This window comes from Triticum aestivum, chromosome 3B, assembly GCF_018294505.1.
Source record: "Triticum aestivum cultivar Chinese Spring chromosome 3B, IWGSC CS RefSeq v2.1, whole genome shotgun sequence".
NCBI lineage: Eukaryota > Viridiplantae > Streptophyta > Magnoliopsida > Poales > Poaceae > Triticum > Triticum aestivum.
In genome coordinates, this window is record NC_057801.1 from 1,038,848 (window position 1) to 1,046,055 (window position 7,208).

Here is a 7,208-nt window from a genome sequence, read left to right on the forward strand (position 1 = left end):
TTAAACTCACATCCAAATAGTAGATAACTACTCTCTCCGTTCCAAATTACTCGTCGCAGAAATGGTTGTATCTAGAATTAAAATACATCTAGATACATCTATAGATGCAACAAGTAATTCGGAACGGAGGGAGTAACCGAGAAGACTATGATCCCTCCTGGGTTTGCCATGATCTAATTAGTACCATATGAATAGTGGGTGATCAACAGTCACATAGCAAAAGTAATCAGGAAATATAAGAGTTGATAGTAAGGGTACATGATCCTTCTGAAGCACATCCTCTGAATGACCATCCAAATATGCATACGATTGTTGGGGCTTGTTGCTTATCATCCCCAGGCGCCTAAGACACCCTGCCTTCTCCCACGTTTAAATCTGCAAGGGACACTGCATTGGTGGCTGCTAGGCCATCAAAGGCGGCTTGTCAAATATCAATCGAGCCTCGTTCTCCTTCTGGCGAAGCTGGGCTACTGCTACAAACGTGATGATTTCTTCAGTCGAAACTTGTGGTGTTGGATCCTCCATATCCATGAGTTTGCACATCAGCATCACTATTCAATTATCTCCTTCCTTGACCATGAGTGCCCTCTCCTTTGTGTCTTCTTACAGCTTCCTACATAGATTGCTGGAAAGAGGAGTGAGCCGGGGCAGAACTTGAAGCACGGGAGAAGGAAAAAGAAGTATACAAGGGGTGCGTAGTTGGTATATGTAATGTACGGTATAGACCTTTCTTTGTGAATAGCTCTATGACTTTATGTTCCTGAGTAGATTATTGTTGTGGCAGCAGACAGATCTTCCTTTTGTAAAACTTTTTTCTTTGACTTCTCTGACTGTTCATTGGTTTTCATTGCGGGGTGGTATTGCTGCCTCTATCTGACACCTTGTCTTTTTTCTACCCCTTTGGAGATCATCGCCCACAACTCAGCACACATAAGCATAAGGTACTCATCCTGTTCCGCAATAGCGTAACTAAGTTTCATCAGCTTAATAATCATGTTTTCGCAGCAGCGTAACTCAGTTTCATCAGCATTCATCTCGACGCCTGGGTGGTATGCAAAATTAAGATGAGAGAAATGATTACATATAAAACATATCTCCAGCAAATCTGCTCATATTCTGAGCATCGCGAAAGATAGGAAGAAAGAAAGAAAGGAATTGCAGAAAAGAGCATATACCTTGTGTTGTTGAATAATCTACGTGGTAGAGAGTAAAGGTAGTCTGCCAGTCCAATCACTTTCAAAGCGCAATTTTCTGAAGTGGGAGCGAGGAGCCGCGACATGAGAAAGCAGTGCCCGAGTTCCCATGGCAGCTAGAGGATGTGAGAGAGGAGAATAAGAACAAGGGAAACAGGAGGGGGTGGTGGCTGCATTGGCGGTGGGATGAGGGCGTCTCGCTGTAACCGTAGAGGGACATATATAACTGGCTGCACCGTGGCCTGCATATAGCTCGCCCGGTTTGAGACTAACGAAACAAGGGGGCAAAACATGTGTGCTTTGAGAGTGCAGCTATGCCATGCCCGTTTCCAAATTGACTCTCTTCACATCTCAGTGGGGGTAATGCAAATTGACTGTTCGGACCTCTGTATCCCACAACATGTTCCACGTTCAAGATTGCCTCACTCACTTCTTCCTCCGAGAAGCGGGCAAGTAAGAGCATCTCCAGCCGCGCCCCCAACAGGCCCCCCCAGGCCACTTCTTCGGCGCCGGCGCCAAAAAAAGGCCCAGTCGCGCCCCCCGGAAGACGAAAAGCGCCGGTTCGGCCCTTTTTTCTGCCCGGCGGCCGCAGGCTGAACCCGGCGCGCTGGGGGGCGCCTGGGGGCTCTAGCGCAAGGGAAAAGCCCGCCTGGCCTACTCCGTCAGGTGAAAAGTCAAGATTTTCTTCCCCGACCGCCTCCCACCCCCCGCGCTCTCGGCCGCAAGTAGATATATCCCGGCGCCGCCCCGCCGCTCTTCACCGGTAGATAGCCATTCCCCGCCGAAAAAAGCATAGGTTCACCGCGGCAACCCCTCCGGCACCAGCTGGGCGTTTCCGGCCGCCCTTTCCGGCCACAGAGGGGCAGTTTGGCGGCGGGTGCACGCCCACCGCACGCAAGGTGTTCGACAATTTGCCTGCCTCGGCGATGGACTCGGATGACGAGGAAGTGCTCGCCGCGCTGCTGGAGGAGGAAGCCGAGGCCGACGTCCAGGAAGAAGATCATCTCATGGTGCTCGGCGCCCTCGCCCAGCTGCTGGCGAGCAATGAAAAGCCACGGCGAGGTGGCTCGGCGCCGGGGCGGGTGAAAGCAAAGAACCGGCATCGTCTCGAAGGCTACTGCATGCTCTACTCCGACTACTTCGCTGATGCTCCACTTCAAGGCGACATAACATTTCGGCGCCGTTATCGGATGAACAGAAAGCTTTTCCTCAGGATTGTGAATTCCATCCGGGAGTTCGACAACTACTTCAATTGCAAGATTCGTTGCACTGGCAAACTTGGATTCACCTCCATCCAGAAATGCACGACAGCGATGAGGATGCTTGCATACGGAGCTCCCGGTCACTCACAAGACGACTATGGGCGCATGGCCGAGTCCACCAGCATAGAGTATTTCTACAAGTTCTGTCGGGCAGTGGTGGCATTGTTTGGACCGCAATACTTGAGAACACCCAATGCGGAAGACACTGCTCAGATCCTAGCACAGAATGCAGCAAGAGGATTTCCTGGGATGCTTGGAAGCATCGACTGCATGCATTGAAAATGGAAGAATTGCCCATTTGCTTGGCAGGGGATGTACAAAGGCGGCAAAGGCGGTTGCAGTGTGGTACTTGAGGCGGTGGCCACACATGACCTCTGGATTTGGCACTCCTTCTTTGGTATGCCAGGAACTCACAATGACATCAACGTGCTGCAGTGCTCTCCTGTCTTTGCCAAGCTTGTTGAAGGTCATTCTCCTCCGGTGAACTTCGATATCAATGGGCAGCACTACAACAAGGGATACTATCTAACTGATGGCATCTATCCGAGATGGTCGACATTTGTCAAGACCATCAAAAACCCTATGCCTGGAGGCAAGAACGCCTGGTTTGCGAAGATTCGGGAGGCTTGCAGGAAGGATGTTGAGCGGGCATTTGGTGTGCTCCAATCTCGATTTGCTGTTGTCCGGTACCCCGCTCAGACCTGGTCGAAAGATCAAATGTGGGAGATCATGACCTGCTGTGTCATCTTGCACAACATGATCATTGAGAGCGAGCAGGAAGAGCCAGTGTTTGACACTGAACCATACCACCGGCAGGGTCCTCTTGCCCAAGTTGATCACCAGCTACCGGCAAGCTAGACTGCCTATCTTAGTATGCGTCAGGAGATCCGAGACCCACAGGTGCATCATCAAACTGCAGCAAGATCTGATAGAGCACCTATGGAGGCTCAAGGGCGACACTGGCGCGACGTGTGATGAAATATGAGTTTTTATTTGTTGAACTATATAATTTGTATTGAACTATTTATTGTTGTACTATTTTGTTGAAGTACTTGAAATTTTTGTGATGAAAAATGTGATAAAAAAATATTTATGTTGATAATTGAACGCCGAGCCACGGCGAACCACGCCGAATATGGGCCTATTCTCGCCCATATGGGCCTTTTCGTCGAAATGGGGCTTCAAAAGTGGGCCAAAATCGGTGACTGGGGGCGAGCTGGGGGTGACGACTGGGCGCAAAACCGCCCCCAGCGCCGAAAGAATCGCCGGCTCACCCACAGGGGACGATTTTTATGCGCCCTGGGGGGCCGAATGGCTGGAAATGCTCTAAGATAGCATTCTCTACTATGGATAACGAATAACATTGTAAAATCATGTGTTGTTGATCGTCAAAAATGCCCTATCCTCTTGCTCTAGTTGTCTCTTTTATTATCCTGGTATATTATTATTCAGACAAGTGAGGTAGATGTAACATTCCTTTTTTTATTCTATGATGAATTCCCTTGTTGTGAATTTATTGGTATTTGGGAACTAATATTAATAAAAAACATTTTAAGCTTTCCTTTATTGTCCAAGCATGAATTTGATCACGAAAGCCCAACGTTTCACAAGTTTGACTCAATCAACTTTCACAATTACTGTGCTTTTCTAGTTACTTCATATCTTTTTCATTGCAAACATGGTAGTACAGGGCCACTGGTTTAGTTCATAACGACTTCTGTGATCATCCACATGTCCAATATGGAAAATTAGTAGTTTCTGAGGATACTTTTGTTCCGAGCCATCCAAACTTTTCTGCTCTTCTCAGTTTTCACACCTTCAGATGCATAATACCAAATTGAAGCATGCAAATTACTCTTAATCTTTATCTTTCTGCATGCAACATGTGTGATATGATAATATCCTATCCCAGAGCGGATTGATTATTCGGGGCTGCCACCGCCGCCCACCTCGCCCCCCCGCTACCGCGACATTACCGGGGGCTGGCGGTAAGCGCGTGTGTCAGCTATGTGGCCTTGATGGACACTGGTCCTCTAAGTGCCACAAACGCTTTCAGAAGAGTTCTCTGGGTCTTGGCAATGATGGCAAGGACACGCGCAACTTTGCGCGTCAGGTGGCCATGGCAGATTGGCTAGTGTCCACGAAGCAGCAAGGGCACACTCAGTCCTACTCGGTTGATCCCCACTGGTACATGGACTCTGGGGCAACGGAGCATCTGACGAGTGAGATGGGCAAGCTCCATACTCGCGAACCCTACCACATCTTCGACAAGATACACACCGCCAATGGAGTAGGTATCCATATATCTCATATTGGTCAAGCATCTCTTCTCACTAGGCATGCAAATAGGAGTCTTCAACTTCGTAATGTGCTTAGAGTTCCCTCTGTGACACGTAATCTTATTTCTGTTCCTAAACTCACACGTGATAATAATGTGCTTTATGAATTTCGTCCTTTTGATCTTTTTATTAAGGATCGGGGCACGAGGGACATTCTTCTAAGCGGGCGGTTGTGCCAGGGCCTCTATTGTCTGGAGCATCCTGGTGTCGCTCGCGTGTTCAGTGGAGTTCGGGTATCTCCGTCACAGTGGCATGCTCGTCTTGGTCACCCGGCCACACCTATCGTTCGTCATGTTTTGCGTTGTCATGAGCTTCCTAGCATGTCTAGTAATAAAGATGTAGCAGTGTGTGATGCTTGTCAGCAGGGGAAGAGTCATCAACTTCCTTTTTCGGTGTCTAGTCATGAGGTGAAACATCCTTTAAAACTTGTGTATTCAGATGTATGGGGTCCTGCTCAGACTTCTGTCAGTGGTCACAATTATTATATCAGTTTCCTTGATGCTTATAGTTGCTTTACCTGGCTTTATCTTATTAAACGCAAATCTGATGTGTTTGACATTGTTGTTCAGTTTCAAAAACATGTTGAACGCCTTCTCAAGCACAAAATTGTTCATGTCCAGTCGGAATGGGGGGTGAGTATCGCAACCTCAACTCCTTCTTTCAGTCGCTTGGGATCGCTCACCGTTTAGCATGTCCACATACACATCAACAGAATGGTTCTGTGGAACGTAAGCATCGTCACATTGTTGAAACTGGTCTTACTCTTTTGGCCCATGCATCCGTTCCGTTTCGGTTCTGGAGTGATGCTCTCACCACTTCATGTTTTCTCATAAACCGTACCCCCACTTGTGTTTTGAATATGAAGACTCCCATTGAAGTTCTCCTTAATGAACAACCTGATTATACCTTTTTTAAGGTTTTTGGGTGTGCTTGCTGGCCACATCTCCGCCCGTATAACAAACGCAAGCTTGAGTTTCGTTCCAAGAAGTGTGTCTTTCTTGGCTATAGCTCTCTTCATAAAGGATACAAATGTCTTCATGTTCCCACGAATCGTGTCTATATATCTCGGGATGTCGTGTTTGATGAGCATGTTTTTCCCTTTGCCAAGCTCCCTGTGTCCACTGCTGAACCACCATCTTTGCATTCATCCTCTGTTGCATATGACCAATTTGATGATGTTGCATACTCTCCTTTATTGTTGCCTAACCATGGTGCAGGCACTGGACGTGGGGCTCGTTTGGAAATTTTGGAGGCGCCATCGTCTCCCTCGCTGGTCTTACCAGCGGTTCACGACGATCAGGGTGTTCCCCTGCATGGCTTCGGTCCTCGTGCCCATGCATGTTCGATCGAACCACCTGCCGCACCATGTGCTTCAGCGCCCCCGGCCTCTAGACCGGCGCCCTTGGCCTCTGGGCTGCCTGCGTTGTTGCCTGGATCGACCAGCTTGGCGCCCCTGGCCCCTGAGCTGGCCTCGTCACTTCGCTCGGCCCCGCCGGCCTCGGCGCCCCTGGCCCCTGAGCCGGCCTCGCCGCTTTGCTCGGCCACGCCGGCCCCATCGCCCCCTCGGCCCGCCTCGCCGGTTTTGCCCGGGCTGTACTCGCCCGGGCCGAGCTCACCTGCCTCCGGTGTGCTCTCGCCGGTGCTCCCTGAGGCCTCCCCGTTGCTGGCCGAGTCATCATCGCCATCGCCGCCTTCATCACCTGAGTCCTCTCTGGCTCCTGTGGCTCCTGTGGTCCCTCAACGACCACACATACGGAGTCGCAGTGGTGTTTTTCATCCCAAACAGCGCACTGATGGTATTGTTTCTTGATTGGCTGCATGTCTGGCTGCTGCTCGTGCGGATCCTACCTCTGAGCCTTGTACGTACCAAGCTGCTATGAGTATACCTCATTGGCGAGAGGCCATGGAGCAGGAGTATCATGCTCTTCTTCGTAACAAGACATGGACTCTTGTTCCTCCACCACCCCGTGTTAATGTCATTGATTCTAAATGGATTTTCAAAGTGAAGAAGCATTCTGATGGTTCTATTGAGAACTACAAGGCGCGGCTGGTTGATAGAGGTTTTCGGCAGCGTTATGGTCTTGATTATGAAGACACCTTCAGTCCAGTGGTTAAACCTACTACTATCAGGCTTCTTCTCTCTCTTGCAGTTACTCGGGGATGGTCACTTCGTCAGCTTGATGTGCAGAATGCTTTTCTCCATGGTGTTCTGGAAGATCTCACTAAAGCACTCTATGGTCTGAAGCAAGCTCCCCGTGCTTGGCATGCTCGTCTTGCGACATCCCTTCGTGCTCATGGTTTTGCATCATCAGCTGCTGACTCTTTGTTATTTCTTCTACAAAGGCCCGAAGTTACCATGTATCTGCTGGTCTATGTGGATGATATTATACTCGTCAGTTCTTCTCAGTCGGCTG

At 49.4% G+C, this 7,208-nt stretch overlaps 1 pseudogene; it reads right to left on the minus strand.

Annotated features, from left to right (window-relative positions):
* Nucleotides 1–6,090: 6,090 nt before the first annotated feature.
* LOC123072933 (homeobox protein HOX1A-like) overlaps nt 6,091–7,208 on the minus strand; it is a 12,038-nt pseudogene continuing 10,920 nt past the window's right edge.